The 11,918-nt window shown below is 30.9% G+C and overlaps 1 long non-coding RNA gene across 1 annotated transcript; it reads left to right on the top strand.

Moving 5' to 3' along the window:
• Window positions 1-7,086: 7,086 nt before the first annotated feature.
• LOC109796206 (uncharacterized) lies at window positions 7,087-11,543 on the top strand. Its single transcript, XR_002239649.2, has 5 exons — window positions 7,087-7,318; window positions 7,409-9,215; window positions 9,306-9,367; window positions 9,725-11,318; window positions 11,529-11,543. It is a non-coding gene; the product is annotated as an uncharacterized LOC109796206 (long non-coding RNA).
• Window positions 11,544-11,918: the final 375 nt, after the last annotated feature.

An 11,918-nucleotide genomic window follows, 5' to 3' on the forward strand; every position in this document is an offset into this window, starting at 1 on the left:
AGAATTTGACGATTTTGATGCACTAGGTGTGTGCATGTAGAAATTGAGTGTGTTTCTAGATTGTATGATGATTGGATATCATGTTCTATGGCTTGCATGTTGTGAAATTCTTCTAATTTTCATGTTTTGGATGGAATTTTCTAGGTTTGGGGGCTATTGTTTGAATTAGTGTCAGGTGCGTGTTCTTGGCGTCGGACACGCATTCAACAAAGGCAGTCATTTCCTGATCTTGTCAAGCATGAGGTTAGTCGCACCGGGCGTGATATCAGATAGTGGTTATGTATGGTATTTTACTGATATGGCGTTGGACACATGGTTAGGTGCATTGGGCGTGGAAGCCCTAGGACAGTCGGGTTGGGTTTAGACCGGACGCGAGCTAAGCAGTGGCGAGTGTGAGTATACTTGGTGTTATAATTGAATATGATGCTTTAGCATGTTTTGATGTTTTAGCATGTTTTGATGTTGATGTTGGATCACATATGTATGGTATATGATGTGTGGTAATATATGATTCATATGTATGCTTAGAAAGGTATGTATGAATGCTTTAAAATAAGATTGGATATGTATGTATGTTCCTATGTGGATAATATTGATCATGATGGAGGATTGACCATGTATGATGTATGATGCATTGTTTGCATGTGGTGCCTTATGGCATGTGTCTAGCCTAGGACTAAGGAGAGGGAAAAATATTTTTGAACTATAAGAGCTCACATAGAGTCTTTTGAGAGTGATGCTTTGATTGACCATTGATTTTAGGTGAGAGTGGTGCTTGGATAAGCCACTGGGTTGGATGAGTCTCCTCTAAGTCCTTAGCTAGTGTTGGAGCAGGGTATGAGGACAAGGGTTATTCCCTTAACCAAGTATTGGGGAAGGTGCGTGGTTCCTTGTGGATAATTGGTGGGTGAATTCCACAAGTGACTTGGTAATGCATGCCAAGGTAGTGGTAAGCCTGTACCCAATTATGTTATACCTGACAATGGAATCAAACTTTCAAATTTGTAAATGACTTTATTCAAGGAAACACCTGGGGGGGATTTGATATTCTGATTTGTTGATGACCCAACAGGACGCTTCGGGCGTAAAAGCGGTCGGGGTGATTTCGGTAGGATGAGATGTCACTTATAATGCTCTGTTGTTAAAAAGATCTCATAGGTAAATGTGTGATGACACATTAGATGATTGATAAGTATTGATATCTTTCATGAGTTGCATTTATTTGATGAATGCTGTATGATAGAGTGCATTGTTTGACTTTATGAAAATGATCGATGATTTTGATGATGGTGTAGCATAAATGCTTATTCTTATGATTGTATGGTTATTTATTGAACTCTAACTTACCTTTATGTTTCCATGTGAATGGACTACGATGATCATATTGTGTATGGGAGCAGATCAGGTTTAGGTTGAAGCGGGCTGCTATTGGATGTCAGAGTTTTGTCCTAATGTTAGAGGTACCTTTCTGGGTAACTGGTAAGATGTGCTTGACCGACGCTAGGAGAATATTACTATTATTTGCATGACTATATATACATAGTACTTTTATTTTGCATAGAGTTCTGTAGTTTTATTATAAATTTTATATACATGTTTATATTGTTATTCAGTTTTGTAACGTAGCAGGATTTAATAGCCTAGAACGGGCCGTTCGCAATCTGGAACGGGCCGTTCCAAGCTATTAAAATTACCTGAAATTCGTGATTTAGAACGGGTCGTTCTGGTGGGAGAACGGGTCGTTCCAAACTCTAGAACGGGCCGTTCTGATTGGAGAACGGGTCGTTCTGGTGGGAGTATGAGACGTTCTAGATGCAGAACGGGCCGTTCTAGATGAGTCCCAGAACGGACCGTTCTGATTTCAGAACGGGCCGTTCTGCATAAGGTTTTTACACTTGATGAAGCAGTACTGAACGGGCCGTTCCGGTTTCGGTACAGGCCGTTCTAGCCACTCCGGAAAGTCTATAAATAGGGGTGTGGGCCGTGAGGAGAATCAGAGGTTTCTAGAGAGAAGTTTTAGAGAGAAGGTCTCTGGGTCTGTGAGGTCCTTTCTCTCCCAAATTTCTCTGTATGATTCTTTTTCTCCTCTAGACCACTAATGCCTTCTGTCTTTTCTTGAAATTTAGAATAGAAAGCTTACTTGGGTAGATTGAAGTTCCAGGTTGAGCTACGAAGGAAAATTCTACTTTTGTTCAGTTTTTGGCTATCTGAGCCAATCTTCAAGTAAGGGAAGCTAGACTGTTTGTTGTTTAGGTTGCATGTGAGTTTAGAAACTCAATTGATGCATGAATGCTGAGAATCCATAGACGGATTGAAGAAAATCTTATTTTTGATGTTTTGAGAAAAAGGACGATTTTGATGCATAGGTTGGATGCATGTGAGATTAAGTTTATTTTGAGTTATAAGGAGTTTATGCATTGTGTTTTGTGTTTGCATGTGGCTGAATGTGTTGGTTTGAATGAGAGTTTTGAAACTCTCTGACTGGGATTAGGCTGGGCACAGGTTGAGCACGCCAGGCGTGGAAGAGCTTAGAGCTCTTGGGTTGGTGTTAGGCTAGGCGCGAGATAACTACGCTGTGCGTGATTATATTTATAAATAATTGATTTAAATTGATGTTTATGCACGTTTAAAGTTGAAGTTTTAGATCATGTATGTATGATATATGATGTATGGTGAGGTGTGATTCATATGTATGCTTTGTGATGATATGTATGAATGTTTGAATATGATATGACATGTGTATATGTTCATATCAAAATGTTTATTGATCATAATGGTGGTAGACCATGTATGATGTATGATGCATTATTGCATGTGATGTCTTATGACATGTGTATGATTGTTGATCATGATGGTGGGTAGACCATTATGATGTATGATGCATGATGCATGTGATGCCTATGACATGAGTCTAGCCTAGGACTTGAGGAGAGGAAAAATATTTTCGAACTGGAAGAGCTCACATAGAGTCTCTTGAGAGTGGTGCTTGGATAGGCCACTAATATATGAGAGTGGTGCTCATGGAGGCCACTAGATTTAGGAGAGTGGTGCTCAGATAGGCCACTAGGTTGGGTGAGTCTCCTCTAAGTCCTTAGCTAGTGTTGGAGCGGGGTATGAAGTTAAGGTTTATTCCCTTAACCAAGTACTCGAGAAGGTGCGTGGATCCTTGCGGATAGTCGGTGGGCGAACTCCACAATTGACTTGGTTAATGCATGCCAAGGTCATGGTAAGCCCGTACCCAGCTGTGCTATACCTGACGGTGGATCTGGACTTCCAATTGTGTAAGTGACATCATCCGAGTAAACCCGAGTGAGGATTATATCATGTTTAGCTGTGACCGAGCGGGCGCATTGGGCGTGAAAACGGTTGGGGTGGTTTCGATAGGATGTAATGTCACTTATACAACTCTATTGTTACGGAGATCTCCTAGGTGTATGCGTGACGACGCATTAGATGATTGATATGCATTGATATCTGTTATGAGTTGCATGTATTGCATGATTGTCATGATGATGAAGTGTATGGTGTTTGACTTCATGTTTGATGAATGGATGATTGATTGAGATGGAAGGTTCCTTAGGGACTTGATTGGGATGCATTTGTAGTATAGATTTTATTTTGTACTTGTATGATTAATTTTTGAACTCTAGTTTACCCTTCTGTTTCTATGTGATGGGACTGCGATGATCATACTTGGTATGGGAGCAGGTCAGAGATAGCTTGGAGTAGAGGTGATTGCTACGAGACGAGGAGTTGAGCCTCGTGTTTTGAGTTACTATTTTGGGTAACAATTTTTGTATGTGCTTGACCGACACTAAGGAATATTTTGGGATGACTGTACATATATGGTGCTTTATTTTGTATACAGAAACTTAATTATTTTGATCTTTATATTTATGCCTATATGTATGTGTTATCCAGTTTAATATTTTCTTAGTTAACTAGTTGTAGTGCGATTCCACTAAGTGTAAAGACCATGGCGGGTCGTTACAAGTTTAGTAGCTTCTCTTAGTTAATTAACATAGTTAGTGTGATTGCATAGGGTGTAGGAACTACAACAAGTTATTACATAAATTATTTTAACTTGTAAAAATATTAATTTTATTATTATTATTTTTCTTCTTGTACAAGTATATATGAAGTAATTTAGCAATTATGTCCTTGATATTTTAAGATTTAAAGTTCTATGTCTTTTACTTTGCTCAAGTAAAACAAGAAATTAAATGTTCTTAATATATAATCTAATTTGATGCATCTTTATGTTATTAAGGTCAAATATATTTTTTTATATGAAATTTTATTGTTTGTATACAAAAAACGTTATTTTTTATTGGCCGTAATTTGTAAATGTAATTTTAAATATAATGTACTAATTTGGGAAATAAAAATATCTTAATGAAATAATTTATTTAATAAAGTCTAATCGACGAAAATCTAAAGATTATTATCCAAAATTGAAAGTTTTGTAATTCTATATTATATCATTGTTTTCTTCCATAAGACACAAAATATTTATGCATAGAAGTTGTAACAATGTGCATTTCCTCTCTCATATAATATATATATATATATATATATATATATATATATATATATATATATATATATTTAAAAAATAAAAAATAGATTAGATGAGAAATTAACATTTTTTCCTTAAAATGTAGAAGAATTTTTTTTAAAAATATTCTCACGCAAAAAATAAGTTCGTAATTAATACATAAAAAATTGATTAATATCAATAGATATTTTTAAATATATAAATTATATTTTAAATTTATGATAAATTTATATTAGATTATTTTTGTTTATTAATAATTTATTTAAAAATAATAAATTTTAATTTATAAATAATTATGATAAATAAATATTGAATTAGATAAGAAGTTAAGAAATTATTAAAAGCTCTCCCTTCCAAGAAAAAATTCCTTAAAAATGCTTTTATCAAATAGTCATTTATGTTAATATACAGAAGTTGATATATAAAAGTTGATTAATTTATAAATAATTATGATAAATAAAAATCAAATTATATAAGAACTTAAAAGAATTCTTAAATATCCTGTAGTCCAAGAAAAATATCTAAAATTACTCATGGGCAAAATAGTATAGTCATTTGTGTTTAAATTATGGAGGTTGGTAGAAATTTTAAAAATATAAATTATAATTTGAATTTATGATAAATAATTTATATTATATTATTTTATTTATTGATAATTTATTTTAAAATATAAAAAGTTTATTAAAAAATATTATATACATGATGAAAATGAATTAGATAAGAAATTAAAAAGATTTTTAAACTTTTTTTGTCAAAATCAAATTCCCTATTAACCCTCTCACATATCTTGATATGTTTATATATCTATTTAAAGATAATACAAAAATATTATCTTTCATTATTATTTTATTTACATAATAAACAAAAAATAACATATAAATTATATTTTAAATTATGATAAATAATTTATATTATAACATAAATTTATTTTTAATTATTAATAATTTATTTTAAAATATTAAAATTTAATATATATTAACAAAATCTTGTGTAAAAATATTTTAGGATTTTTCTTATAAGTATTTTTAGGCATTTTTTTTGATATGAGAATTTTTAGATTTCTTTTACCTTTTAACTATTTTATTCATTTATGAATTAAAATTAGTATTTTTAAAATTTGTTTTCAAAATATTATGTCATAATATAAACTAGTCATAGGCTAAATTTTATTATATATAGCTAAAATTTATAATAAATTATATAGAAATAAATACTATTAATTTAAATATATAAATTATATATAAATTTGTGTAAAAATATATTTTAGTATATAATTGCATTTTAAATTTATGATAAATAATGTATATTTTAGTACGAGATTAATTTTATTTATTGAAAATTTATTTTAAAATATTAAAAACTAATTTATAAATAATTATGATAAATAAATTATAAATTAAATAAGATATTGAGAGAATCTTCTTGTAGAAGAAAAACTCTTAAAATATCAAGATACTCCTTCATATTTTATATAATTATTTATCATACATTTTAAAATATGATTTATATATTTAAAAAATATATATTTATACAAATGTTTAGTACAATTTATATATATTATTTGTTTGTTTATAACAAACATTTAACATGTACAATTCATACTAAAACACTAGTTTAAAATAAAAATGAAAAGATAAATCATAATAGATAAATATTAAGAAAATTGATATTTAAATCTAGATGTATTATCTGAAAATAAATATTTACATATATTTACACATATTTTAAATAATATATTATGTATTAAAATAAGATAATATGATGAATTATTAAATCAATTTAGAATCATATGAGAATTAATATACATGATTTTTAGTTAAATTTATGAGATTCAATAGTTAAATTGATTAAATTTGTATTATATTAATTTTTTTTGAAGGTATAAGATTTAATAAAATTTTGTCTATAAATTTATCTATACCTATTAATTATATAAGAAACATGAACATTTGTAATCATTTTTCTATTTCTATTTTTTATTATACTATTATATCCTTAAATGTTTAAAAAAATAAAATATCATATTTTCTTTGAATAATTATCTACAACCATATAATATATCAATAGTCCGTGACTCATATATTAAATTTAACTTTGTTTATATTGAGAATTAAATTATGTCGTGAAAAATAAAAATTTAAAATCTAAGAAATTTAAATCATTTTATCCATACAAACTATTTTTTAAAAATATTTAAACAAATTATTTAATAAAATAATATAAGTTAAATTGAAAATAACTTAAATTTTCAAAAATTAAAATTTTTAAAATTTCTCGCAAACAAATCCTAACGACTTAATTGCGAAGTTCCAAAAACGACACATAAAACACGTGTCAGGCGAAAATATCTAGGTCATCCGGAACCTTCTTTTCTTTGCAACCGCAATTACCCTACCCAATACTAGGCATGCCGATTCAGCATTTATTTTTGCCTCAATAACCCACCCAATTATCACCGTTCGATCTATTCGTTCTTATCAAATCACAGCCGTTGATCATCTCCTCATTCCTCTTATAAAACGACCAAACCGCGTAACATTTTTCCCATTCCCATTGCATTTCATCATCGTCGTGTGAATCGGACTCGGTGCATTCTCTCTGACTCAACAAACCCTCGTTGCGTTCGGTCAAAGTCAATGGATCGGTTCTTGTATCGCGGATCGAACCTTGATCTGGTTTTTAGGAATGTTTAATTGCAGGTTCTGTCTACGTTCTCGAATCAGGCAAAGAATCGTTTAAATCGATGTAGAATTTCATCAAGTATGTTAGATATACCTGTTTGAATTTTTTTATTCCAGTAAATATTATTTGAATTTCATTAATCGGTTATGATTTCTGAAAATTTGTTAGGTTTCGGTGGCGCCGGTGATGATCGTGGCTTTTCTGCGGTGGATGTTGTCGATCTCGTGTCGAAACGGAGTAATTAACGCGAGATACGTTGTTTAATGATGGTTGTATTGGTAAATTCCTGTAAGAGATTATGTTATGCGGTTATTGGAGGTTCTTGATTGTTCTGTTGTTGATGGACCTTTGCCATGTCAGGTGCGCTTGCATGGCAGGTCAGAAAAGCGTTAATAAAATTACTCTGTTTTTTGTTTGGGGGGAGGGATGGCTTCGGGGGAGTTTTGTTTTCATTTTTTTTCACCCCGATTCTCTTCTGTCCCCCTCCCGTGTCGTGTTTTCGGTTTCCCCTTTCCCTTTTTCTTTTCTTTGCACTGTGAATTCATTTATATTCTTAACTGCTCACTATATCGGAAACCGCCTCAACGAAACAACACACGATTGGCAACTCGGTAAGGTACATGGTGCTCAACGCACACTTTAATTTATTTTAATTGCGTTACATATGAATTACCGTATACAATTTTACAATCCATAATGATTAACATTATGCTTCGCATGTAATTAATTTATTGTTTTGGTAATTAAAATAAATGGCAATCGGTATAATTGCTCCATGTTATACATGCATGTGTTTTATATTTATGCAGTCATTCATTTATTTATTTTAGTGATTTGAAATGATTTTGGAGTCTCTTTCAATCAAATGATTCTATCAATATTATAATTACAAATGTGTACTTGGTTGATTTATTGTTTTGGTAATTAAAATAAAAGGCAATCGGTATAATTACTGCATGTTACATGTTTGTTAATGCTATGATTTTATGGTTTCGTTAATAAATCAATTATTTACATATATACAGACATATGGATTGTATTTTTGTAATTAGTAATGAATTGGATGTCTCTTTCAATTAAATGACTCGTTCAATAATATATAATCAGTATACTATCTCCTTCAAAATATAGCAGTTCAGCTTGCGCCTGGCTGGTTATGTTCACTATAATTTTGATTAATTAAAAATTAAGTATTTTGCATTAACAATAGCACTAATTTTTAATATCAGTTTCAAATTTGTAAATTCTTCCACAATTGAATCAAAGTGGCTATGTGTCATCTAAAAATTTCTGTCCATAGATGGGTAATTTTATAATAAAAAAGGTGCAAATGGTTATTTGTTATTGAGTTCTCATGCGGATTATTTCAGCCAGATGAAGTATCTAATCTCATGTTCCAACTTTTTCATTCGGTGTATATGTATATTTAGGTTTATTTTTTTTTTTATATATATATATATATGTATATGTATATTTATATTTATATTTATTTATTTATTGTGATCCATGTTACAACTACAAGCAGTAGCATTGGCTATTCAAAAAAAAAAAAAAAAAAAACAGAAGTCACTGTCTCCATGTAGAATTGTGCCTATATGATAACCATTAAGGTTTATTCATTTCTTGCTGCCTCTGTATCATGTAGCTATTAGTTGCACTTGTATTTGGGTCTTTAGGGGATACGTGGGAGGTTGATGTTGTATTATGTTTCAATATTCCAACGTGGATAGCTAATGAGCTAGCAAGAACAGATGGCTATAACAGTACCAGGTGTAGCTTCAAGGTTCCATGAACGTGCAATTTTCTGGTTTGGATCATTGCCATATTTGACGTTTTTGAAGCATTTCTCAACTGGCATTTCAACCTTCTTGAGTGTAGATAATTTAAAATTGAGTGTCAGATATCTGCTGGAAGATGAAAGTATTTTTCCTTCTATTTTTGTGATGCAGTGAAGAACATCCATGCTTTGTTGGAGGTATTTTGTTTTGCCTTGAATGATTTTTATTTATTACTGTTTATGGCCATGGATACAGTTATATTAATCTTTTAGTCTCTTTTTCTGCAGTTTCTTCCTGCAATTTGGAAGTCTCGCACATGTATAATTGTGTATTGTTATTTAGAGCAATGGTTAGTTTGAGTTTATAATTGCAGTCGTTGTTTTCTATTATGCTATTCATTATCATACTAATGTACAAAACGTAGTTATATGATATTCATTAGAAAACAAATGTATAAACACCGTGCTGTTCATTAGCATACAAATAAACACCAATTTATTCATTATAATACAAATGTACGAACACCAAGTTATTTATGACAGCGTTCTTCTTTCCTTAACAAAATTAAATAATGTAGTACTTTATATTGCATTTAGAGCCATGTAATTAATCTCAGTGGATGATAGTGATATAATTAGATCGAGTTTCCCCTTATTGATTATTTGCCTTGCTTGCTTTGGTAACACAATTTATGCTGTGATTGCAGGTTATGTTAATCTTCATCACTTGAAGAACAGTTTGATTCGATGCTTTACTAATTGAAAATTGTCTTGATTTATCAAGAGATGTCTTTGGTGCTTCGACATCAAACGATTGTGTTATGTCCTCCTGTAATATCCGTCGTATACAGTATTGTCTGTTTATATACAGTGACATATTCCCGCGCTGGTCGATGATTTCATAGCCTTGGTCATTATTATTGAAATTCATCTTGTTCTTTAGTTATTGGGAACACCAATGTTAATCTGGTTTGTTTTCTACTCCTTTTTAATTTGATCATGGTGAAACAGTTTGTCCAGGTCTTTTTATAAATGTTTTTTATTTTGGTAGTATTTGATGCAGTTTGACTAATGCAGGCGCAGTGACACTTATTAGTGAACTCGTATATTGTGCAGCATCTAATTGCTAGTTTGTTTTTGACCTTGAATCCTAATATTTCGTCTTAGAATTGCTTCACAATTGCGGGTCTTGCAACTGTTTTGCGAATCAGATTTTGTGGGAAGAGGTGGTGGATTTCTTGGTTTTTAAGTTAATGGCTTGAATATTTTTTATTGCCATAAATCCTAATTAATTCTCTGGGAAGATCGGAGTATTCGCAATGTTGCTTTCCGAGCAGAAATGGGAAGGTTCATTTAGATTAATAGAGTCGATGATGTTACGGGTTTCCTAGGCCGTATAAATATTGCCGGAGAATGGTTTATTGCGTGTATTGAAGTAGCTAGTAGTAGGTAAATCCTTTTAGTGCAAGTTCTCTGCATCATTTTCTGAAGCGTAGACCCGTTTTCTGGTGTGGTGTTTGGTCTCGTAAGTAGCATAGGCCGAAAATTGTTTTGTACACATTTATTTCTTGTCGTTTCAAGTTTACTTGAAGTTACTTCAGTAATTTTTAACATAATTTATAATATTTTTATTATTATCTTCACTATTTAGCTTGAATTTTTTTCCTTTTCATTTTCGAAATCTTTTTTCTTATTCTTCTTGATAAGCTTGTATTTAATTTAATCAATTAGTTTATAAGCTTTTAATTTGTATGCTTCTGGCTATAATCTTATAATTATCAAGTTTATTAATGTTTATTTAGTTTTGTCTAATGCACAACACTTCGAAGGAAATTACGATGGATCTAGAAGCTCGAATTGGAATGAGCGCCCAAATGCTAATGCGTATGGGAGGTTGGTGGTTCAAGTCCACCCGGATCCGCCAACATATATAATAGTTTAACTTGCTGATTTTATTTTTCTAGAACGAAATGGAAGTTGTAGTTATGTTCATGGGAAAGGTAATTGGATGGTGTTATGGCGAGCAATTGAAGAGTGAAGATGAGAATAATGAAAAATTTGCAATAGATGTTGTAGCATTAGTAGAAAGTTTGATTGGATAAGAACTTGAAAGAGAAAGTTAAGACAATTGTGTGGTCTACTTTGATTTTTCTTTTTCTTTGTTTAATATTAATTTATAGATACCGGCTAGATGGCCCATGTTGCTCTAAAATTTGGTGTATTCCAGATACTTTATACAGTTACAGGCTGGCTACGGGGACAATAGAAGCAGGGTACAAGTGGATTAGGAATTAGAATTGGGTACCTGATTACTGATTCTGATCTCTCGTTGATTGCTTTAACATACTTGTGCTTATCACCTATCATTTTGTCTTTCCCTTTATTATTTCAAATATTCTCCCCATGTATTATGTTAATTGACATGTCGACTGTAAAAAATTATAGGATTTTAAAACATTTTTAGTTGTGTATGCTATTAGCCGTAATACTATTTGGTTGGTGATGTGGCAGGGCAGGGCACACCTGAATCGCTGCTTGTGGATCGTGACCACCATTTTAGAAACGGAGGGCTATCAACACAACACATTCCTTCTGTCTGGAATCCGATTTCCTCTTGGCAGAGAAGCTCCTAACGCAACTATTATATATATTTTTTCTAAAATTTGTAAAATTAATTTATAAATTAAATATTTTTAATTTATTGATTAAATCTTTAAAATTTGATATAAAATATGAGTTATTAAGTGAAAAAAATATTCTTAGAATAACTGGATCATTTCTTTATATATATATATATATATATATTAAAGAGAGAAAAATTAAATGTAAAATGTTTAGATAAAAATTAATTTTTATTGGAATTAATTAATGACCGGATCAAAATTATAAAAAAAAAAATTT

The sequence above is a fragment of the Cajanus cajan genome, chromosome 9 (assembly GCF_000230855.2).
Source record: "Cajanus cajan strain Asha chromosome 9, NIPB_CcT2T_4, whole genome shotgun sequence".
NCBI classification, from domain to species: Eukaryota; Viridiplantae; Streptophyta; class Magnoliopsida; order Fabales; family Fabaceae; genus Cajanus; species Cajanus cajan.